This window comes from Manis javanica, chromosome 1 (genome assembly GCF_040802235.1).
Source record: "Manis javanica isolate MJ-LG chromosome 1, MJ_LKY, whole genome shotgun sequence".
Taxonomy (NCBI): Eukaryota; Metazoa; Chordata; class Mammalia; order Pholidota; family Manidae; genus Manis; species Manis javanica.
The window spans coordinates 125,251,818-125,277,278 of record NC_133156.1 but is presented as its reverse complement, the minus strand read 5'-3'; the positions used below and the strand labels follow the sequence as shown (position 1 = coordinate 125,277,278).

At 39.3% G+C, this 25,461-nt stretch overlaps 1 protein-coding gene across 10 annotated transcripts in view; it reads left to right on the top strand.

Annotated features, from left to right (window-relative positions):
- The window catches only part of NPR3 (natriuretic peptide receptor 3), a 74,645-nt gene that overhangs the window by 33,009 nt on the left and 16,175 nt on the right, over nucleotides 1-25,461 (top strand). The window lies entirely within an intron of this gene.

Genomic DNA, 25,461 nt, shown 5'->3' with positions numbered 1-25,461 from the left:
TATATATATATTTATAGCAGAATCATGTAGTATTCATGATTACAGTTCCTTTTCTGTGTAACCTTTTTCTTTCCCTGGGTTTAATTATTTCCTTGGTTTTTAAATTGGCTTCAGTGGAGTTCTCACTATTTCATTCTTATTTTCTCAGTCAAAACTTTTAGATAATTACATGATTTAAAAAAATCCCTTTGTCTTCCTTCTCCAGTTTAGAGTAACTGCTTCCTTCAGTATCAACCTGGGAATGTCCTTCAGTTTTCTCCTGTATTGTATCCTTTTTTTCTTGGATATGAAATCTCCTCTTTGTTGAATTTTACCTTAATTTTGAATGAGTGGAAAAATCTTATGAGACTTTGCATATCAGACATTTTTATTTCTAATTGATGGTTTAGCTGGGTATAAATTTTTAGTTTGAAGATTATTTTCCCTCAGAATTTTGATGTCATTGCTGTATTGTTTTGTAGCTTTTGGTGTCACTATTCTGATTATTTATCTTCTTACTACTTTATTTATCTCTACCTCTAGAAGCCCTTAGCATTTTCTCTATATTGTTGAATATATGAATCAATCATGGTCTAGTAAGGAAAATAGAGTTTATCCTAGATAAGTCAACAGAAGGAATATAATAAGAGAAACTAACTTTAAGGTATAGGAATTGGAGAAATTCCAAATGGAAGAGTAAGGCAAGCCAGAAATGAGCACAAACAAAATGCTGCCACTACCTCTAAGAGCTAAAAGGACTAGGAAAGAGATAGTTTTACCAGAACCCAAGAGTTAGGGCTGTTAATAGGAGCTAGAAGCATGGAAGAAATGCAAACTCTGCCTGAGATGCAAAGAGAGAGAGAGAGAGAAATATCCTGGCTTTTTTCTTCTTCTTGACTCTTTCCCCAGTGCTTCTTGTTGGTTGATCCAAACAGAAGTCAGCTAACGGAAATGGAGCTTATAAGAATCATCTTCCCATGACATAGAGCAGAGCAAAGCAGATATAGGTAGGGAAATGAACTATAGACCAAATAGGCAGACAGTTGGTTTGCTGGAGCTCTGATATTTAACAATGATGTGTCTTGAGTGGGTCTTTTAAAATCTTCATGCTGGACAGTTTGGTCTTTCTGGAAATTTTAAAGTTGGATGTCTGCTGCTCTCAGCTGATTCTCTAATTTTCTTTCCTGTTTACAAACTGCCTTTTTCTTTTACTTTCTGAGAGAATTCCTCAACTTTATCTTCCAGACTGTATATTGAATTTTTAATTTCTGCTATCATATTTTTAATTTCCAAGAGCTTTCTCCAAGTGCTTCTCTCTTTTTAAAAAATACCACCCTGACCTTGTTTCCTGGATGTAATATCTTTCTGAGTATACCCTTACATCAGTTCTAGAATACATTTCTTTCACAGTTTAACTTATCTAAAGTTGGTATTCATTTTATAATTGGTGGGCTGTCATAATTTAATAAGAATTTTCTCTTTCTAAGAGCCCATAAAACAAAGGTGCTTCTTATGATTGCTGGTATCTTAACACTTGTTGAGGTAAGGTTTTTCTCTTTTTTTCTTTTACTCCCTGCATTGCCTGTTTCTTTCAAGTTTCTTTTCTTTGAAAATATTTTTTATTCCTTTCTGTTTCATATTACAAGTTTTCCTAAACTGTTGGTAATCCTCAGCTGCCTGTTTATATTTAAGGGCAAGCCATGAAAGAGCTCAGGTCTATTGAATCAGTTGTCCCTTTCCAAATTCCAAAATTTTATTGTTTCGGGTCTACCATTTCCTTCCTATACTCTTTCCACTTGTAAGTTTATACCTAAAAACCTAATCTATTGTTGTTTCAATGGGGATGTTGAAGAGAATGTGTGTTTAAATGGCTGTGGTTTACCAGAAGTCTCTCTAGATTGTTGATGTCAATATCATGTAAATGTTAAAAGATGGTGGCACCATTTTGTTTTGTTTGTTTTGGTGATGGGGGTAATCTTCTTATATTCAAAGCAAGGTAGAAAGAGAGAAAGAGAGAGTGTGTTTGAAAGAGGGAGCCAGCATGTGTCTTTTGGTCCAAAATGTTCTAGCTCTTTTGAAAATTCCTATTTGATTATAGTTTTCCTTCTAATGGCTACTTTTTTCTTTATTTACTAGCTAGATGCTCACTTTCTTACCCTCATAGACATGCCTGCCTTCTTTAAAAGCAATTCTGCTCAAGCTTAATTACATTAACAATAATACTGACTTAAAAAGAAAGACACAGGCCCAACATAGTATCACGTCTGCTAGGCCAAGTCACCAAAGCAGAGCCTAATACTTAAACCCAATTACAATTTCAACCTCCCCCAGAAATGCAGTCAGTCAGGAATTTTCTGGTCAGTCATTGATAAGATCTGTCACGCTGAGGTGAAGCAGGGACATCGGACAAGCATCATGATTAATTTTTCCTGCCTATGATGAAAAATGATGAGATATAAATAGTCTAGTAAGAACAGGAGGGACTTATTCTTAAGGCTAAGATTCCATTAAAAAAATCAAGAAATTAGGAGGTAAGATTCTTAACATATTTTATGGTAATCAGCAAATAACCTACCCTATCTTAAGGCAGGGCCTTAATGATATGTCCCACTGTTTGAGGGTAAACACTGTCTTGGAGAAGAACAGTATCAAGAAATTCCTGTGTTAAGTTTATCTTACAGAATATCTAGAGGACTGACTATGGATGATGATATAATGTCTCTCACTGGAGAATGAGACCACATGTCAAACCTATGCCCGTCCTCCACCCCCACCCTTTGCCCCATTCTTGAAAGCCTTAAAAGACAGAATCCTAATCCCTTAAGCATGCTTCCTTTGTCCCACGCTCTCCTTTCTTTGAGCATGTATTTTGCTTTAAATAAAGACTTCTTGCTGCTCAATTTATTGCATTTTGTTTCTGCACTCTTTCAGTGGTAAGCGTCATTGTTACTTTGCTATTTCATTCAATTTTCTAGTCTTAAGCACAAGTCCTCATGCTCTCTCAGTCCTACTTCAGACAAGTAGGGTAGGGCTACTGAGATCTCTGATTTGGGCTTGCAAGGCCTGGGTAATCCAGACAGGACTGCAGATGTACAATCGTTCTCTTTAGCAGCCAGCTTGAAAAATCTCTTATTTGCTCTGGGAAGTTCTCAGAACATAATCTCACTCCATCCAGTGCTCTGTGGCTCCCCCAAATCCTGGGGTGGTAGCGACTTAGTTCCCACCCTGTGTAGATTCAAGCAGACATTGGGTGCCAGGTGACTTTGGCTACAGGAGTTGGCAAGGGATATGCCCACTGCCAAACAGGAGTTTAGTGAGCTTCCCTTTCCTTCCTCTGCTCTTCCTTGCTCTCTGCTGCCTGCATGGCTGCTGCCATTCATTACTACTCTCACTTGAGTGAATTCGTTTCTTACCTACACTCCTCTGACCTGTTTGAGAATTCTTTTTCTATCAGAATCAAGAACATTCCCTGACAGGTTGAGGTTTCACTTAGTGCTTAGGGAGAGACCTCCCAGAGGCAGCTGCCAGACAACATCATGAGACTTCTCCATCTTCCCTAAAAGAAGCAGCAGGAATCTAAGACTCCTGCTTCCTCCCCTAAACGAAAGTACCTTTGCCTAAACAATCCTTTCTTTTCTTTTCCTAATACCTATGCCCCAACCTGCCCCCCCACCGCCGACTTCCTGTCTATAAAACCTCCCATTTGTACAATTCCTCAAAGCGTCTCTCTACTTGCTAGTGACTTGCTAGAGGGAATGCTGCCTGATTCATGAATCACTTAATAAAGCCAATTGGATCTGAAAGTTTACTGGGATGAATTTTGTTTTAGAAAAATGATTCTTTTATACATATATAGGAACATCATCTAGGAACCCTGTTGTCAGAAGTTTAGGTTTGAAAGCAGATTTTTAAAAAGCCAAGTCAGCTCAGTTTTAAGGTTAGAAGATGGGTTATTTACCTAAAAATAACTGGAGATGTTTGTGGCCTAGCAGGTTAATTGTAATTTATCACATTTCAGTGGTAGTAATTTTACACCTTTTCTAGAATGTGTTAGGACCCTTTTATTGTAAAATAAAATACTTTGGGAAAAAAGTCGTGAAACATTTGCAGACATAAACTTGTCACCTTTCAATGCAACCTAGAGAGCAGAGAGCATCTCCTCTGAATGGGATCTAACCAAAAGTAATCTCCAGTTACAGGAGGCATCATTCTAAAGCTGAAGGCCATCCAGATAGGAAAGGAGCTATAGGAGAGAAGGCAGAATTCCTAGGGCTGTGGACTTGGGCTGAGAAAGCTGTTGGCCAGGTCCCTTTACTTCTTAGGGCTTATAAAACCAGGGATTTGAGCCACCACCTCAAGAAGTCTTTCCATTCCCAGCTTTCTGTTATTACATGTTTAAAGTGTTTTTTTTTTTTCCCTAACTTTAGTTTTAATATAGAGGCTGAGTTTTATTGGGCAGGAAGAACTTTCCTCTATCCTTCAGGTTCTTCTGCCTGGTCTGTGAATCAAATTGACATGAGACAGATTAACAGGAGGAAAACACCAAAGTTCAGTGAAGTACCTATGGAGAATCTATAGAGATGAGACTCCACAGGCAGGGACAATGAGGTAAATATGTCATCCTGAACTAAGGAGAAGGGGGTTGGAGTCTGGGATTTCAAAGGGAAGGAAGGTAATTCATAGGAACATGAATGAGTTTATGCTTGATAAACAAACATTTGCTGTGCCACAGAGAAACAATGGGATTTAGAGAGGAATTTTAACAGACATTGCTAAATTCTTCACTATCACCTCTAGTTCATATTATAATGTGGCTATCCATGGTGATAGGTCTCTTCCTGGAGCAGTTCCTCCAGTTGGATTCCATTTTTTTTTATTAAAGTATTGTTGATCTACAATGTTATATTAGTTTCAAATGTACAACACAGTGTTTCAACAGTTACCCATATTATCAAATCTTCACCCCCTCTATTGGGGTTACTATCACCATACAAAGATGTTACAGAATCATTGACTATATTCTCCATGCTTTACTACCGTATATTGTGATTGCGAATTATTGTGCCCCTTTATCCCCTCCCCCTGCACTCATCCCAACCCCTCTCCCTTGGTAAGTGCTAGTAATTTCTCAGTGTCTATGAGTCTACTGCTGTTCTGTTCATTCGGTTTTGCTTTGTTTTTAGATTCCACAAATAAGTGAAATCATATGGTATTTGTCTTTCTCTACCTGGTTTATTTCACTGAGCATAATACCCTCTAGATCCATCTATATGGTTGCAAATGGGAGGATTTCCTTTCTTTTTATGGCTGAATAATATTCCATTGTATGTACTCACCACATCTTCTCTTATGTGGTTAGTGGGGAAGGTCAAAGGTTTTTGCAGAGTCTTTGGGCATTGATTGTTTTCGGCTGTGTGCCAGAGTGGCACATCTTGGGGTGGCCTGCCCTTGGTCCCCACAGTTTTATTGTCATTATCTGGGTGTGGAATTTACCGATCCTTTTTTGAAAAATTACAGTGTAACAATCATTACAATACTAACCTACCCATTTTAGGAGAATTTAATTACAATAAAGTATTCTGTTCCTTATAACATTACATGAGAAGTCTGTTGGAAATTTTCATTACTCTAGCTTTAAAATGTAAAGGACCAGCTTTTCTTCAGCTCAAACTGGTTCCTGTTCTGTGGCACATAACTGTATATGCAAAATTCACCTTGGGTACACAAATTAAGTGATTGCAATGTTCTGTGTCCATTTACATTTGCAAAGATACACAAAGATGCAAGTGTAGTTCTGCAAACATAAAATTAGACCTTAGTTTTTAAGAATAGATCAGAAATGTTTTTTAGTATTTTTTAAATTAATCTCAGAAATGATATTTTTTTTATTGTTGTTAACAAAAGGTATTCAAGCTATAAAGAATGGGTAGAGTCCATTTTTTAATGAAATAATGCTGCATCCTTAGCACTTTGGCTTTCAAACTCAGTTTCGTACTTCATAATGCGACCTCTGTTCTTGACTTGGGGTAGAATTTGGTAAATGATGTTTTTATTTCTAACCAGGTATTCTGAGCAGGGGTAATTTTAAAACCTTAGATATTTGCTCGTTTGAGGTTAGCGGGCCACCCATAGCTTGTTTTTTCTCCTTATTTAAAGTTTGAAAATTTAACTAATTAAACAAATATTCCAGCAGTGTTAATGCACAGCAGTATTGTCAGCAAGGTGGGATGTGTATTTGGGGGCACTCTCTCTCCCAGGTCTCCCTCTGACACTCAAAAATGAATGGGGAACCTGGGAGTAGGTGATTTATCCAGCCAAGGTATTTGAATAGAGAGACAGGGTTTAATAAATCACTGTTTAGATAGGCCAGACATTACATTTTGTAAAGTCCAAAATGTTGAAAAACAGCACTCTCATTTCCTTTAGTGAGGGGACGGCCATCTACTTTAGTAAAGCTGTCTAAACTAGCTTGTGTTTTGACACTGGTTTTGCACAGAAGCAGTGTGGGAGGTGACATCGGCTGAAAGGTTATCAGGTCATCAATAAAATCTTGGCCAGACACTTTACCCTCTTTTCTCTCACCTAATATCATTTAATTGGAACTATATATACTCTTAACTGAAAAATTTCAAAGTTAGCTATCAATGAAACTAACGGAAGAAAAAAATGCAGCCAGTGCAAGCTCTGTGTGCCCAGCTTCTGGTGAGATTGCGCACACAGGAAGGCTTTTGTGTCCACCAGAGCTACATCAGAATGGGATACTCCCTCCCTGCACGACCATCCCCCTTGTGCCCCCTTCCTTAAAAGCCAGCCAGGGAATAATTTGTCCAAATGAAAAGGCCCTTTCAGGCACTGGATGGCTTTGCTAATTGTATTTGAGAGAATAAAAGCCACAAGTTGGCTTTTAACAACAGAAAAATAATGAGTTCACATGCCAACATAGTAAAAAGATTAATTTTATTTGGAAAATGTAATCAGGTGGACTGTGGCAGTGCAAGAAGAATGGCTTAGTAAGAGCCATTGTTTTTTTCCAGCTAAAGAAATATCAGTTGGCTTTCAAAGCACATTTAAATAGAGGTGCAGTGAAATCTAAAAAAATGCATCATTTCTTTTTTCTTGAAATAAAGGGGAAAATTACTTTTACATTGTTTATTCTGTAATTTTTAAATAGCTTTAGTTGTGCTAAATTAGAATATTTAAAAACTTGTGGATCTCCTGATTAAAGTGGTTTTTGTTTGGTTGTAAATAAGCATTCATTTGCTTGTGATTTCCACATACTGGCTGGTGTGGATTTATTAGTGCAAAGATGCTATCAAACTGGGACAAATCTGAAAATGTTTGAGAACCACGGTACATTACAAAAAAGGACTTTTCCAAGCAGTAGGATTCATTTTGACCTTTCCAAAGACAATCATTGTGGGGTTTTTTTTTCCGTTAAGTGTGGTGATATAATTTTGGTTAGAAAGATATTGTGCAATAATAGTGACAATATACTCAAATATGCATGACTAAAATAGCAATGCAGTGTGGAAATATATTTCACAATTGAAAGGCTAAGTTGATTAATTTTTTTCCCTGTGCTGTCGCTGCTTGGAGTAGAAGGGCATTTTGGCACATTTGGCCAAATTCTCCACAATGAAAACAACTTAAATTCTTTTTAGAATAGTCAGATTACTTAAAATGTGGACTGCAGACACATTACCAGGTCACCTTACAGAAATAACATACATCAACTCTAACAATTATATCCATCACTGTAAGAGAAAGAAGAATGGGGCAAAACTGTAGTGGAGGAAAGCTCAGATTTCTTTTTTCTCTCTTTCTCTCCACTCCCACTGCCTCTTGTGCTCTGGGGCCTCAGGATCCTTCTTTGTCCACTTGGTGAGGTTTACACAAAGATTTTGGGGTGGGGGGCTTAGTGGATTAACTTTACTGTGATACTGCATCTAAAAGAGGAACCTGGAAAAGGAAGGTTTGAAGTAAATGAATCTAAATGTGGTATTCTGCTGCCAGGTGGAGGAGATGAGGGAATCTGTCAAATGCTAGGATTCATTCTTTCTACAAGACAGCTGTGCTCAGGAAATGTTGCTCTAGTCAGACCACCCCATGGCTAGAGCAGTGTGGTTCTTCCCAGTCTTCAACTCCTGTTCTTGAAGCTTTGTATTTTATGAATAGAGCAGCAGCCTAAGGAGTCTGCATTTCATATAATTTTGCAGGAACCTGAAGGAAATGCCTGTGTGTTTGGCCTTCCAGCTTGGAAGAAGGGAGGTGATAGGCCCCTGCCACCTTTCTTGGCCACGGCTCTAACAGAGATCTCCGGTGTTTGATGCTAGTAGTGGCCACAGGTTTTTAAAATCCTAGGGTAGATTTCTGGTTCAAAAGTCCTGGCCATTGATGTTGCTGTCTGTGTGGGTGGATGTGGCAGGAGAATCCAAGGTAGTGTGGTTCAGTAAATATTAATTGACGGGCATTAAAAAATCAATGGCCCTAGGGCATGCCACCTTGTTTGCCAGAGACTTTAATCTATGAAATGGAGAAAATCACACTGAATTGCTCTTGAAAGTTGTGAAAAATGATTGTAAAGGGGTTTTATAAGCTAAGCACTTTGAGTAACAGCGTCCAAAGAGAACAGCCTAGCAGCTGAGAGCAGAGCATCCCTATGGCCTTGCAAGCAGTGCACAGTAGTAGTTTTAAATGACATCCTTTCTGGGGCCCAGCCAATTGTTAAAAGAGAGGAGCTAGAATAATATATTGCTGGGGACTCACTCCCCTTCCTAGTGGTGAAATTTAAAGTTGCTCAAGCTATTTGTAGCAAATTATTTCGGATTGGTTTTTATCTCCTGTTTTTCTCCACCTGGTGTGCACTTGCTTCATTTTGTAAGTCTTAAAACTCTTGCTCCCCAGGCTGTGATTTGGGTAGTGGGGACCATTGGCTTAAATTTGGGGCTCTTTATTAATTATTTCCTTTATCATGTTGTCTTCCTGTGGGATAATGACTAAATCACCGAAGTTAGATAGCATCTTTCTACCCTATGCTAATGATCTTGAAGAGATTTAGTGTCTTCATTAGAAACAGTCCTGCATCAGCCTGGTGCCTCAGTCTCCCTGGGGTTGTCATACAAATTATATTCACTTCAGTTTTAGGCCATTTTTCCTTTTCTGTTCTCAGGGTTGACATATATTTATGGTAACCACATGTGTCCAAGAATCGCTTGGGTGACAGACATCAGGCGCAGTTCGTATGTTCTCTAGGTAGGTGCACATGTGCTTTCACTGACCACTTGGTCCTGTGTATCACCAGTCATAAAGTTAAGGCCACAGATGGTTACTGTTTGAAACTGTGCATACCGTCAGGCATGTACCAAGTCCTGCCTTTGGGCAAAGCATTGTACTGGGTCCTGTGAGGTCCATTCAGCTCTGGGAGGATGGGCATGAAGAGATGGGTACAGAAGTGCTTCCTAAGTCAGGCGGATACAGGGAGCCCAAGCTTAGAAGTAGGAATGCGTTAGACACATTTAGGGAATGGTGAGCCAAGTACCCTGGCCTGGCTGCAGGGGTTTGGTGGGGGAGTACTCAGAAAGGGCTCTCTTCTTTGAAATTTGCTCACCTCTTGGCTGCCAAGACACCATGGTCCCCATTCTCTGCCTGCAGCACAGTCCTCTGTAGTCTCCCTCCATGACTCCTTTGTTCCACTTGCTCCACAAATATTGGTGTTTCCCAAGGTTCTTCCCTTGGCCCTTTTCTCTCTAAACACTGTTTCTGGGCAGCACGTCCGCTCACCTGGATGGGATGCCCATCTTTATATGGATAACACCTCAATTTATATCTTAAACCCCAACCTCTCTCCCGAGTGGCAGCCCCAACTTCCATATTGCTGCTGGCACCTCTGCCTGAATGATGCTCTCTCTGCCTGCCCCTTTCTTTCTTTGAGATCTGCTCCATGCAGAGCTCTGCTGGACCACAAGGAGGATGGCAGCTTGAGCTCAAAGAACTGTCTGCACACTGAAGGAAGTAGGAACTAGGAGATTGTAGTCAAAAAGAGATTTTCAATGAATTTGGAAGCAGAGCCTTCCCAGGTGTGATAAGGCCTAGGTCTTGCTACTCATACGGGTGGCCTATGGACCAGCAGCCTCAGCATTGCCGGGGAGAGAGCAGAAATGAGAACTCTTAGCACCCCATCACTCAGGTCTACCTAATTGGAATCTGCATTTGAATGAGATCCCAGCTGAACTATATGTACATTGAATGAGATGCATTGGTCTAGGATATGTTCATGAGAGTACGTTAATGAAATGGAGTGGAGAAGGGTGGTAGTAAGGATGGTGGTAAGGGAACCAAGAGGTTGTGGTGTTGACTGAATGAATAATGCATAGGGACACTGAAATGACCCAGTATGAATGCAGTAGTGTGGGTGGAGAGGAAGAATGTGAGCTGACTGCCAACCTCCTTAATGCAAGCATTATGTCCTGGGATTGAGGGAGGGTCCTTGCATCGGATGACAGGCATATTTGACATAGGATTTTTGACATCTCAGTTCTTTGTGAGTAGAGTTTCTAGTTAGGATTTTTCCCCTTTAAGTTCCATGTCTCAGCTCTTAAAAAAATACAGCAGTTTCTTAAATAATGATGAATTGACTTCATGAGCAGTGGACTTGAAGAGATTAAGCCCTTCTTTTCCTGCTTCATGTCCATTTACAACCTTTCTTTTTTTTAGCAACCCTGGAGCTGGCTTTAACAATCTGTCATCCAATATTACCTTTTGATCCTATTTTCTTTGATCCTATTTTCCTGACATTTAATTAAAAATGTGCTTGCTAGGACAAACTCCCTCCTTTTTTCTTTTGTCCCTTCTGATGTGCAGATAGCATCTTGTAAGTCTTATACTTGTTAGAGAAGTCATTAAGTCTTTAAAAGAGGAGAGGCTGGTACCTGTGGTGCTCTATCCCCAGGTGTGAATTCAGTCTTTAGGAAGGTGTCTTGCTTGACAAACTAAACCACTGATGATGAAGGTGCTGGTTTGAAGTCAGGGGACTTGAGTTCCAGTTGCAGCTCTGTCCTTACCATCTGCACAGCATTGAGTGAATCAGGCAGCTGTTGAGGTCTTCACCTTCTCATTTGCACAACATGCTGGTGGGACTACATGAGCATCAATTCCCTTCAAGTTTTAAAGTTTTGAGAACCTATAATTCTTTTAGGTTGTTAATGCCTATGAAATTAAAATACTGCATCTCCTAAAGACATGTACCCAGGTGTCTCTCTTGTATTGTGTCAAATATATCTATTAAGCTTAGTGTCATTCTACCTTTCAAAATATTGTGACTTTCTCCGTGATTCAAAATCATGATAGCTGCATCTAGAACACTCTACATGGCTTTGGGAACTTTCTTAAGAGAAATGAGTGTCGCCACATTAATAAAGTATATTACCCTAAATATTTTAAAAAAGAAATAGAGTACCTTTTAATTGCCCAAGGGAGTGAAACAATTTTCTTATGAAAAAGACTTAAAAAGATCAGTCTCTTCAAAATATATAATGTATAATGTAGTATGATCCAACCTTGTGAAGACTGTGGAGCAATTCTTGAAATCTGATGGATTCTCAAAATCTAGACCTAAAGGATAATTACAAGGAATGACTACTTTTCCTGGTAGTTAGTAAGCATATGAAACTCATTAGTTGCATAGTTTCCAAAAGCTGTCTTAAAATGGGTTCCAGAGTGATTTAGATTAGTTCATTATGATGAATAACAAATGGGATGGAGAGTGTATTGATTATGTGGTGTGTCCTCCTATTCTTTTAGGTTGATATTTGAGATCTACAAAAGTCTTTTTGTTAAAAAAATTATTGGTTTAAAAATTTTTTAATGTGGTTTGATAGTAGAAAACACAGAACTGCACAAAAACATAAATGTTGACCTTACTCTTATGCATTTTCATATGTTCTAATGCCACCAATTGTGGGAAAGTTTCCACAATTTTCCAGCCTTGGGTTGTTCATTTAAAGAATTGATAATAATGAAAACTTTTTATTATGGGAAATTTCAAATGTATACAAAAATAGGGAGTGCAGTATAGGAAGCTCCATGTCCTCATCACTCAGCATCAGTAATTATCAACTCAGTCAAATTTTACCTACACCCTTTTCCCCACCTCTCTATTTCTATGAATTTGATTTTTTTTTAGTTTCCACATATAAGTGAATCATACAGTATTTGTCTTTGTCTGGCTTATTTCACTTAGCACAATACCCTCAAGATCCATCCATGTTTTTGAAAATGACAGGATTTCCTTCTTTTTTATGGCTGAATTCCATTGTATATGTATATATACCACATTTTCTTTATTCATTTGTCTGTCAAAGGACACAGGTTGTTTCCATGTCTTGGCTGTTGTGAATAATGCTGCAGTAAACATGAGGGTGCATATATCTCTTTAAGATACTGATTTAATTTCCTTTAGATATATACTCAGAAGGGGATTGCTGGATCACATGGTATTTTTAATTTTTTGAGAAACCTCCATACTGTGCTCCATAGTGCCTGCACTTCCCCATTGACAGTGCACAGTGTTGCCTTCTGTCCACATCCTTGTCAACACTTACCTCTTGCTTTTTTGTTTTTCTGTTTTAATAATAGCTATTCTAATAGATGTGAAGTGATATCTTGTTTTTATTTACATTTCCTGGATGATTAGTGATGTTGAGCAAGTTTTTATGTATCTGTTGGCCCTCTGTATATCCTCTTCAGAAAAAATATCTATTCAGGTCTTTTACTTGTTTTTTAATCAGATTGTCCATTTTTATTTGCCTTTAAGTTATATGAGTTCCTTATATATTTTGGATATTAACCCCTTAGCAGATACATGGTTTGCAAATATGTTCTCCCATTCCATGTTGCCTTTTCATTGTGTTGATTGTCCCCTTGCTATGCAGAAGCTTTTTAGTTTGATATTGTTCCCACTTGTTTATTTTTGCTTTTGTTGCTTGTGCTTTTGATGTCATATTCAAAATAGTCATTGCCAAGATCAGTGCCAAGGAGCTTTTTCCCTGTATTTTATTCTAGAAGTTTTATGGTTTCAGGTCTTACATTTAAGTCTTTGATCCATTTTGAGTTAATTTTTGTAAGTGGTGTAAGGTAGGAGTCCAATTTCATTCTTTTTCATGTTGATATCCAGCACCATTTGTTGAAGAGACTATCCTTTCTCCATTGTGTATTCTTGGTCACCTGTCAGAGATTAATCGACCATACATATGATGCTGTTCTCTTGGTCTATGTATCTATTTCTATGCTAGTACCATCCTGTTTTGAATACTATAGCTTTGTAATGCAGTTTGAAATCAGAAAGTGTGATGTCTCTTGCTTTGTTCTTTTTTCTCAAAATTGCTTTGGCTATTCGCAGTCTTTTGTAGTTCATACAAGTTTTAGGGTAGTTTTTTCTATTACTGTGAAAGTTGCCATTGGAAATTTTATAGTGTTTGTACTGAATCTATAGATTGCTTCAGGTAGTATGAGTGTTTTAGCAATATTAATTCTTCCTATCCATGAACAAAGAATACTTTCCATTTATTTGGTCTTCTTCAATTTCTTTTATCAATATGTTAACAGTTTTCAATGCATCATAGGTCTTTCGCCTCCTGGGTCAAATTTATTTCTAAGTAGTTTATTGTTTTTGATATAAACACTCTTCTTATTTATGTTACCATACATTTGTTTTGCCTGCTTTTAAATTCGTACAGCATACACTGTACAAGTGGAATCATACTCTTTGTCTGACTTTCACTCATATGCTGTTTTTGATATTTTGTATAATGTACATATTAGTTCATTTTTCTTTCTTTTTTAAATTGCTGAGTAATCTTGTGTTGAATAAATATACCATAATTTAAAACTCTATTCTCCTGTTGATGGAGGTTTGTATTTTTCTAGTTTGGGACTAGTATGAATAAAGCTGCAATGAGCATTCTTACATAAGTCTTTTTGTGGGCATATGTTTTCATTTTTATTGGGTAAATATCTAAGAGTGGAATTGCTGGGTTGTAGCATAGATGTATGTTTAACTATAAGAAGCTGCCAAAGTAGTATTGTTTTGCATTCCCACCCTCAGTGTGTGAGAGTTTTAGTTGTTCTACAATCTCATCTATATTTGGTGTTTTCAGCTTTTTAATTGTAGCTATTCTGATGGATGTAAAACAGTATCTCATTGTGGTTTTAAATTGTATTCCCTTGGGGATTAATGGTTCTGAGCCTCTTTCATGTGCTTGTTCGCTATTTCATTTTTGTGGCCTGTCTGCTCAAGTATTTGTTCAACTTTAAATTGATTTATTTAACTTTTTTGTTATTTATTTAAAGAGTTCTTTAAAAAAATATTTTGGATATGTCATATATATATGTAATGAATATTTTCTCTCAGTCTTTCACTTGCTTTTTGTTATTTTTAACGATGCTTTCTGATGAACATTTTTTTAAAATATTGATGAAGTTTTTAAAAAAATATTTTATATTTTTTGGCAAAGAAAAATTTTCCAACCCCAAATATACAAAGATATTCTTCAGTTTTCTTTCATAGCTTTATAGTTTTAGCTTTCAGATAGTTTAGATCTGTGGTCCATCTAAAATTTTTGTGTATGCTAAGAGGTAGGAATCAAATTTTTTTTTATCAGTTTGTCCCATCACCATGCATTGAAAAGACTGTTTTTCCCCACTGAATGGCTCAGGTGCCTTGGGCACAACTCAGATGACTGTATACATGTGGATTTTGGATTCTTTATTTTATTCCATTGGTCTGTTTATCTATACTTATATCAACCTATATTGTCTTGACTACTCAAGCTTTATAGTAAATCTTGAAATCTGGTAATGCAAGTCCTCTAATATGCTCTTCTCTTCCAAGAAAGTTTTGCAAGTTCTAAGTTCTTTCCTTTTTCTATATAAATTTTAGAATCAACTTGTCAATTTCTGCAAAAATAATTCCTGGGCTCTTTGATTCAAATTGTATTGATCTGTAGACCAATTTGGAGAAAAACTGACTTCCTAAAAATATTGAATCTTCTAATCCATAAATATGGTATATCTCTCTTTTTATTTGAGTCATCTTTAATTTTTTCTCAGTAATGTTTGTAGTTTTCTGTGTGGAGATCCTGCATATCTTTGACTAAATTTATTGCCAATGATTTTATGTCTTTGGCTACTGTTGGGAACAGAATAAAAAATTCATTATCCAGTTGTTTGTTGGTAGTATATAGAAAGACAATTGTTTTTATATATTAACTTTGTGTCATTTCTGTCCTTTAGGTTGAGATATTTACTATTGATATATTTTTGAGGTTGAGGACTCAATCTGTTTTAAAGCCTATCTGGTATTGTACTTTCCCATTCTAGAATATCCACTTATTCTTTTTTTTTTTTTTTGAGAGGGCATCTCTCATATTTATTGATCAAATGGTTGTTAACAACATTAAAATTCTGTATAGGGGACTCAATGCACAATCATTAATCAATCCCAAGCCTAATTCTCAGCAGTCTCCAATCTTCTGAAGCATAACGAACAAGTTCTTACATGGTGAACAAGTTCTTACATAGTGAATAAGTTCTTACATGGTGAACAGTGCAAGGGCAGTCATCACAGAAACTTTCAGTTTTGATCACGCATCATGAACTATAAACAATCAAGTCAGATATGATTATTCGTTTGATTTTTATACTTGATTTATATGTGAATCCCACATTTCTCCCTTATTATTATTATTATTTTTTAATAAAATGTGGAAGTGGTAGGTAGATGCAAGATAAAGGTAGAAAACATAATTTAGTGCTGTAAGAGGGCAAATGTAGATGATCAGGTCTGTGCCTATAGACTAAGTATTAATCCAAGTTAGACAAGGGCAACAAAACATCCACGGATACAGAAGATTTCTCTCAAAACAGGGGGGTGAGGTTCTAAGCCTCACCTCTGTTGATCCCCAATTTCTCACCTGATGGCCCCTGTGCGACTGTACCTATCTTAGGTTGTTCCTCCCTTGAGGAATCTTACCCGTCTCTGGCTAACCAGTCATCTTCTGGGGCCATACAGGGAAATGTAAAGTTGGTAAGTGAGAGAGAAGCAATATTGTTTGAAAATGTTAGCTTTTTACTTCTTTGCAGATTTATGCCCTGTGGCTTCTATGCCCAGCATTTGTCTTGAGGTACCACTTGGAAGAATTACGATACTTGGTTATTTTCGATATGAAGCACGAATTCTACTAAATTCTACTAAAGGGTTGTAATTAGGAAGGAAGAAGAAAAGCTATAGAAGTAGCAGATGGAAGAAAACATGGGAAGATTGATTATTTCTTTGACATATCTTCTTGTAGAATAACATAAGCATGTATAGGTTTTAAACTACTAATTAAATTGCACACACACATTAACATAATAGGAATACAGCTACATAACAAAAGCAGACCTACAATTACCAGCCATATCCAGTGAAACCAAGAAAACCAGTTAGGTACCCTAGGCATTTGTGAAAACTTATCAATGATATGATGGATATTGTCTAACTGAATTTGAATAGTTTGAGAAAAATCAGACAAATTAAAACAAAACATTCCTGGGAACTGTTCACATCCCATGTGTTCTTTTAACAGTAGATAGTCTATAGTCGCACAATTTTGGAGCACTGCAACTTGCACTTCTCCTAATTCTTGGTTGAGTTCCGACAGTATAGATCCAGTCAAATTTGTTGTTTTACTGTATGCACAGGCCAGCTTAGATATCTCCTTCTTCATTCCAATGGCAAGTCCAGGAACCGGTGGGATGAATGCAGCTACAACTGCAGCAGCGCCAGGATCTTTGTTGAAGTTTTTTGATGATCATCTTCTGGAATGACTCTTCCAGAGGATGTTGATGTTGGAAGTTCTTCTTCATATCGTGTCTTAATTCGTTTTCTGGGTAGCCAAATTAGGCTTTGATCCTCTGTATAAACACAAACAAACCCTTTGCCCACACTCTGATATGACCTTTATACCATTGTGAAGAACCTATTGGAGATCACCACATAGGAACTGCTTTTTTTTTTTTAAGAGAAAGTAATATTATCAGAAAAATGTACTTCCATAGTTGATCATCTGACACTCTTTAAAAGATCAAAATTAAGGATATGTAAAGCATGCATTAATCGTTGATTTGCAGTTAGTTTTATCCTATCAGGGAGTAATCCCCCTTTTCTTTCTCTCTCTCTTTTTGTTTTATCATCAATCTACAATTACATGAAGAATATTATGTTTACTAGGCTCTCCCCTATACTAAGTCCCCCCCACAAACCCCATTACAGTCACTGTCCATCACTACTTATAGAATCACTACTTGTCTTCTCTGTGTTGCACAGCCCTCTCCTTTCTCCCACCCCCCCATTATGCATGCTAATCTCCACTTATTCTTTATTAAAGCTTCCACTTCACTACTGAGTTCCCCATTTGAGCACTCTTTTTGGCCATCTTTTTTGTTAAGTTCTTGAACTTATTTATAATAGCTGCTTTAAAGTCCTGTTATATGTTCTTTCATATACAACAATAATAGTATTATACACAGTAGTAATAGTAGTATACCTCCAGTTGGGTTCCTGGACCCAATTCCAGTGGGTGTATGTGTATGGGAGGGGGTCTACCCCATACATAACACCAAGAAATTCTCAAACACCAGCAGAGTGTCAGAGAAATCAACTCAATTCTGATGCTATCCATCTGGAGACAGCACCAGCTTCCCCAGGTTAAGGGCTGCATCCTACAAGACTGCCCTCCACCCACCACTCCAGATCCTGGTTGCAAACTCCAGGCTGTTACCTGTGCTTCTGACCTACTGGCTACAGATTGGAGGTTCCCACAACCTTCCTTTAGGTTTGATTTATTTGCTGAAGCAGCTCACAAAACTCAGGAAAACACTTATGTTTACCAGTTTAATAAAGGATACTGTAAAGGATACAAGTTAACAGCCAGATGGAGAGACACATAGGCAAGGTCCCAAATAAAGGAGCTTCTATCCTTGTGGAGTTGGGGCCTGGCTCCATGGCATGTGGAAGGGTTCTGGTTCTCGAAGCGTAGAAGCTCTCTCCAACAGAGAAGCAGGATCTGAGACAGCAATAAGCACTCTTCCCAGGGGTTTTTGTGAGGGTTTCATTGTATAGTCATGGTTGACTAAACTATTGGCCATTGCTGATTCAACCTCCAGCCCTCACCCTTGGGTGGGGTTTCCAAAAGTTTCTCATTGACATGACAAGACACCCATTTCACCTTTAAGACTCTGCAGTGTTTTCAGGAACTGTGGATGAAGACCAAATATACCTGGGAAATATATATTTGATCATATGATTGACCAAATATGTATTTATTATGCCTCATTATACTGGAAGTCCTTATCTGCTAATTCCAACATTTGGATAATTTCAGGGCCACTTTCTATTCACTTTTTTTTTTCTTGACTATATATCACCTGCCTATCTAGTATTTTTGAACTTTGTGCTGGATATTGTGGATGATATGTTATAGAGATTGTATTCGCTATGTTTTTTGAAGAGTAATTTTGTTCTAGTAGGCAATAATTATAATAGCTAACTTCTGATCATCTCCTATATGCCAGGAGCTGTGTAAACACTTAAGTTCTATTGCACTTAGTTCTTACAAAACTTTCAGTAGGCAGTTCATTTACTGACTGACCACTTTGAACTTTTGGAACCTTGGCTTGACTTATTTTTCTTAAGGTAGCTCTGGTTCAGTTTTGCTTTTAGTCTTAGAATTGGTCCTTAGTCTTTGAATATAGTCTTACTCCTGACATGTGGCCCATATGGGGTTGTACTGGAAAGCCGGAGGTACTTTCCAAGTATAAGCTCCAGACTGTCTTCTGTGCAGAGTGTAGAAGCTCAGTGTCCTCAGCTTCTTCAGCCTTCCAGCTGTTCCCTTCTACTAGACTCCTTGGTGTCTCCCCTGTGCATGTGCAGTTTAGGAATCCACCAAGGGCAATGGAAGTTTGTGGAAAGATTTGTGTGCTCTCTTCTTGGTGGCTCTCTGTTTCTCAGGATTTACTCCCTCACTGCTTGTCCTCAGCATAAGCTTTGAACTACATCCTCTGACCTCTAAATCAAGAAGCCTTTGACTTTTTCCTTTTGAGTTTTAGCCTCCCGGACAAGGAGGACCCTCAGAAGAAAAGCCATGTATGTGTAGTTCTCATGCAGTGTGACCCCTTCTTTCAACGTTTCTGTCTGCATTTGGTCACTTATCAGTGCCTTCAATTAGATCTCCTTTAAAAATTCTGTTCAAAGTATATATGTGTTTTTTTTTGGGAAGTTATTCTGATACAGACTACCCTGCCACTACTGAAACTCTCTTTAAAAACATAACTCTAATACTATTATCACACCTTAAAGTTTCCAATAATTCTTTAATTTCATCAATAAACAGTATTCAAAATGTAGGGAATAAAGTTTTTTGTGAGGGAGATGACATGTAGTTTTGTAAGGATTGAGTGCAATAGAGCATCAGTGTTTACACAGCTCCTGGCATATAGGAGATGATCAAAAGTTAGCTGTTAGAATTATTACCTGGCGGTAAAGGGAACTGCTTGATTTTGTTCAATGTAGCATTTAGTAAACCTTTTCGACTACAGTACTGCTATTTCTATATCCATCTGTTAACGTCTTAAGGGATGCTGCTGCTCTGTGGAATACAACTTGGGAAACTCTGAATTAAGAATTGAATGCAGTTAAGCAGATGACTGTTCACAGTGAGTGAATAAATCAATAATATTTATACAGGAGTCAGCTTACTGGATCTTAGCTCAGTTCTTACCACACCTTGAAACTGCTTAACTAAAAAGGAGTTTCATTTTAAGATACAAAACAGAAATGAAAAACCATCCAAAAACTAGATTTTTTCTCATCTCGTCCTTATTATCACATCTCTAGGTGACTCAGACAATTTAGGGGAAGCTGTCTGAAGTTCTCACGACCACTTTAAAAGGTTGTCACCAAGTTATATAAATTAGAATTCACACGCTCCTTCTGATTTTGGCCTTTGAATAATAACAAGACCAGAAATTGTCCTCCTGTGTCCCCCTGTCTCCACCTGCCCTTGGCCTGGTCAACCTCTTCCTGTCTTAGGCCTGCCAGGAGGCAGTGACATGATGGGGTGTGCAGGGCACCCAGTGCCTGCCCCCGTCCTTCTCCAGTTGGAATTTGGTGTATGCATTTACCCACCATGACATTGTGCCTGAAGGAACACTGCCAGGAAAAGAGGCCACCTAGTGTCCAGAGCAGTCTGTGGGGGTTGGGTCACCAAGCTTTCCAAATGCCCATCTGGGCGGGCACTGATGAGACGTCAAGGCCAAGGTCAGACATTGCTCACTTGATCATCTGAAATCCAGGACAGTCATGTCATTATGCATGTTCATTTCTCAAGTGAGCCTTCAAAGGTGATGGGTGAAGAGAAGCATCTGGATATGATGCGTGTGTATGACCCATTCAAATGGGGAAGTATATCAGGTGAGTGAATTCCCTGCATGAGCACTGGGAGAATTTTTAAGAGTCATTCTCATTTGCTCATGTCCCACATCCACCAATCCAAGAGCCCAGTTCCACAGAGTCCTCCTGTACCTCGTAGCTCCCCATCAGCAGGCCCCCACATGGCTTTCCTCACTGAGCTTTGCTCTTGTAAATGGATGCCGTGTGCCAGCACTGTGGCGCCTGCGTTTAGCCTCCACTACTGTTCCAGTCATGAAAAGGGCAGCCAGTTGCTGTTGCGTGCGAGATGAATGAGGGGTCATAACTTGACTTAATGATCTTCCCGAGAACTGCTTTTGTTTAAGAATCCATTTGGTTTTAGGTGATGAGAGAGAGAGAGAGCAAAAAACAAAACCTTGCTTCTATCTGCAGGCAGTCACACCTCAGGCTCTGAGATCTGAGTTAATTTGCCCATCTAGGGCATTGCTATAGGGACAGAACTGAGCCCAGGATGGAGCAGCCATCTGGGCAACTTAGCGCAAACGCCCACCCCAAGTAATTCATAACTCCAGTGTGAAGAGCAAGAAGTCTGTCAGATGGTACAGCAATGCTTTGGCCAAGCCCAGAACTGGACCCTGGCTCTCCCTGATCTGCTGCCTGCTAATGAGCCACTCGCCCTTTGCATTTCCTCAGAGTTCAACTAGGATAAGGATGCAGATTTCTAATTTAACTTTCCTCAAGGCTAGAATGAGTCAGCAAGAGGCCAAGAGTGAACTCCATGAAGGCAGGCCCAGTTTGGTAGAGCTGGATGTCTACTGGTAAGAGGAAGAACCCCCTCTTTTGGTGTTGAAGAGGTTGTTTGTCACTTGGTTTATGGATGTTCCTGCTGTTACCCTAAATTGCAGATTTTTAATTTTATGATTAAAAAGAAAATGGAATGAAAACAGATAATATCTATACTTTTCTTATACGAAAGTCACTTGTAAAGTGTTCATCAAATGCATAATATTCTTTAACCTTTGCCTACCCTTGCAGTATGCCCAGACCATTTCCTTCTGCTGTCCACTGTCTCCAGTGGCTCAGGAAGGCAGGATGAGTTTCATTCAAGGGTCTTATTACCAGTCAGACCAGATGCTGCTGTTCCTGCTATGATGGGGAAAGAGAAGGTCCTGGACCCCTCTCTCTTCTTACCCACCTCTCTTCTTACCCACCTTTTCCCCCATCTCCCCATCAACAGACACTTTATTTGATACCCAGCACAAATAATCATTACCCCAGAGCTTGCCCCTCATGGTGGTCTCCTCAGCTTCCTTGGGTAGAGTCTGTCTGTGTTCCTATGGAGAGGCAGTACTGTCTGGTTGAGATTGTAAACTCTCTGAGCTCCTGAACTATATTGTTCTCTTAACTCTGTTTAGCGTATAGCTGGAAATGGCTGCGTTTAGGAATTTAAGACAGGCAGAGCTTTCTGACTAGAAATGATGCTCAATACTAGAACAGGTCACTCAGGTAAGGAAATTCTGTTTTCATCCATCAGTAACAATAGCATGATCTGTCAGTCAGGACTCTGAGGTTCAAGTGTTGTTCTGACCAGGGGCCGGGGGATAGATCCAGGTGACCTTATTGCTTTTAGGAGGCCCAGTGGAAAGTGTTTCAAAGGCAACCTAATACCCTGGATATTTTTTCTCCCTCATTAAAAAAAAATTTGCACTTACAATTTTCAGTGTCTATAATGTGCTAACGGGCTTTCCTCCCATTAAAAACACGTGTGGATGTGAGAATGTTCTCCTTGAAAAAAGACAGTCTCTAGGGTTTTTGCTTCTGGCTTGAGGTCTTATGAGGTAGGTGTTATGAAACCTCCCCCGCAGCAGGCTGGAGTGCCAGCAAACCGCAGCGGGGGTCAGAAGCTCTCCTGCTAATTTTGGCAGAGGGAGACACTCAGCTGCTTCGAAAGAAAAAGAAGGTAATTTTGTTGACCCATCTGCAAATCAAGATAGAATGAGTTTCAGACCTGGGCACATGTTCATTCTGTCTATTCCATCTACCTATCTATTCTGTTAGGACAAAAGTAATCCAAGTTCATGTTTCTCTGCCTGAGAATGGTTCTTCCCATCCTGGATTATGGGGGCATCTTGGAGAGCACATCCAAAAGGAAAGAAGGAACAGGGCCAGATGGGGGTTGGTGCCAGGGCACATGTGCCAGGCATTGGGTGGCCAATGGCAGCATGCCAGCCCTGGGTTAGGATTTTGAGAGGGAATCAGGAGGAGGATGAAGAACGGTGGATGGGTAATACCTGGCAGCTGGCACTTTACAATTTAACAGTGGCCACTGTAGGATCCTGGAACAAGTTGTTTAGAGGGCACACCCCTCAGTTACAGAGTGCAGGAAGACTGATGGGGGGGGGTGCTCTTTGGGTTCTCAAAGGAAAGGATAAGATCAGAGCTATTCTAAGGCACCTTACATCTCCCACATTCCATGATTCTGTGATTCTGGGACTTCCCTTTGTAGCAGGGTCAGTTTTTATTACTTTAAAATTTTTTTTAAATTTTGGTATCATTAATCTACAATTACATGAGGAACATTATGGTTACTAGACTCCCCCCATCACCAAGTTCCCCCCACATACCCCATTATGGTCACTATCCATCATTGTAGTAAGATGTTATAGAATCACTACTTGTCTTCTCTGTGTTGTACAGCCCTCCCCAGCCCCCGCAACACATTATATCTGCTAATAGTAATGCCCCCTACCTTTTTTCCCCCTTCTCCCTCCCTTCACACCCATCCTCCCCAGTCCCTTTCCCTTTGGTAAATGTTAGTCCATTCTTGGGTTCCATAGCAGGGTCAGTTTTATACAATTATCTAAAAGCAGATAGATCTTTTGAAAAAAATTTTATTGTGCCCAGAGAATTAAATTACACAGCTAAAGTCCACTTACTGGAACTCACTGTGATTAGTATGCATAGTTTCACAAGCCATGATGACTTCATGCCTAAGTGAAAATTTCACATTCCTTTGGAAAACTGTATTTGTGTAGCCAAATCAGCAGAAAATTATCTTTGGCTGGTTGATGTTATTTCTACACCACTCTTTTTGCCTAAAAAAATAACCACTCCAAGACTTAAACGTGATGGCTGAGAGTAAGAGCCAGTGTCTACCATTTGCTTTCATGATCTCAGGAACTACTCCAAATGTTTTACATGTACACTCAGTCCCCAGAAGAGCTCTGTGAGATGAGTAGGTACAAAACCCCATTTAACAGATGAGGAGATTGAAGGTTAGAGAGATTAAGGAATGTGTTGGGGTAGGATTTGGCTTTGGGTCCAGCAGTTAACTCTGAGCTCTCCTGTGAACCATCACTCACTTCCATCCTCCAGCTCTCCCACAGTAGAACTGACTATCCTGGGCTGCACCCATCATACTTGGGTTGAATTAAGGGCATGACATTGTGGAGGCAAGAGAACTGCTTGGGGTGTCAAACATGAACAAGGAGCCTTAGTTTCCATTATGTGTAAAATGGGTCAAAAATATATATTATACCATTAAGTAGATCACTTATTTTCTGAATACTGCTATTAGGAATTAGACACTCAACAAGATCCCTAGGTTTATAATTCTCCATCTCTATCTAACAACAGCAAAATCTAACAGTGAGTGCTGAGTCTATCAGGCATCATTCAAAGTTTTTTTTACATCTATTAATTCATTTAGTTAATAATCCACTTAATTAATAATAAAATAATTAATCAATAACTAACAGTAATCTCATGACATAAGTACTGCTCTTTTCCTTATTTTCTGGATGGGGGAAACAGAGACCCAGAGTGGCAGAGAAATGAACCCAGGAAGCAGCTGAGCCAGGTAGTGAGCCTGGCTTTACCTGTCAGTCTAAACTGCCTCTCAGCAAACTGCCTCACAGAAGCAAATCCAGAATATTTGCTTCTGTGACACAAACAGGGCTCTCCATCCTTAAGGGTGGAACAAGGCCACACGGAACTGGAGGCTGAGGCATGTCTTCTGTGACTGTGTAGTTGAACTGGGTGACGCAGGTCAGTCGTGTCTTTCTTCTTTCAGCATCTCTTTCTAGGGATGGAGCACGGGATGCCTCCTGATGGTCGTCTGTTGGAAGCCCGATTCATTCTGCTACATGGCATTCCATTCTTGACACTGTCTCCTGAAATAAGAAGGCTCAAACTTTTCTGTCCTTTTATACAGAATCTCAGTGTTTCAAGATTATATTTGCCCATTTCATGTTCAATGAATGTTACAATGGGTCTAAACATGGTATTCTAACTTGCCTGGTAGTGCTTATAGAAGGAAACAAGGCTCAAAGAGATTGTGACTTCCCCAAGTTCACAGGAAACTGTTAATTTCTTGAGGTCAAAGGCTAATTTACCTGAGCCAGTACTCAGCTGGGACAGACCAATGATCCCAGCCTGCTTCCATTTCTGTCCTTGGAGCTTGGCAGTGGGTAGGAGTTTTGTCAGATGCACAAAAGCCATGCAGAACAGAGATTGGAAAGAGAAACTTGGATGTCATTGCTCACAGAAGAAGAGCCACAAATGCGGGCAGGCAGGAATGGCAGGGCCCCCTCCTCGCACCCTGGGCCCTAGCACTGCCGTAGGCATTCGCCAGTGTTTGATCACGAATGAGTGGATCCCTAGTGTTCTTTAGTCATGGTCCACATTCAGGCATGGAGAGATCCTGGGAGCTGTTGAACCTGGGGAAGGCCTCATGGGGGAGGCTGGGCTCTAGTTGACTTGAGGAGGACAGCAGACGTGGGGAGGAGGAGGGTATGTGTGTGGAGGCAACTATGGGCAAACGTGGACGCACCTGGAATCCTTAACTTATCAACAGGTACTTTTTTTTGACTTCTGCAATATCTTGTATGCTTTCCAAAATCACGAACTGGGGAGGGGTTTTCCTCACTCAGCTGGTGCCAAGAGAGCCATGACATGATTCTTGCCGGCTACCCTTCTGCCCCTGTCGGCCATTGCTTGCGGACCTCAAGTCTATCTTG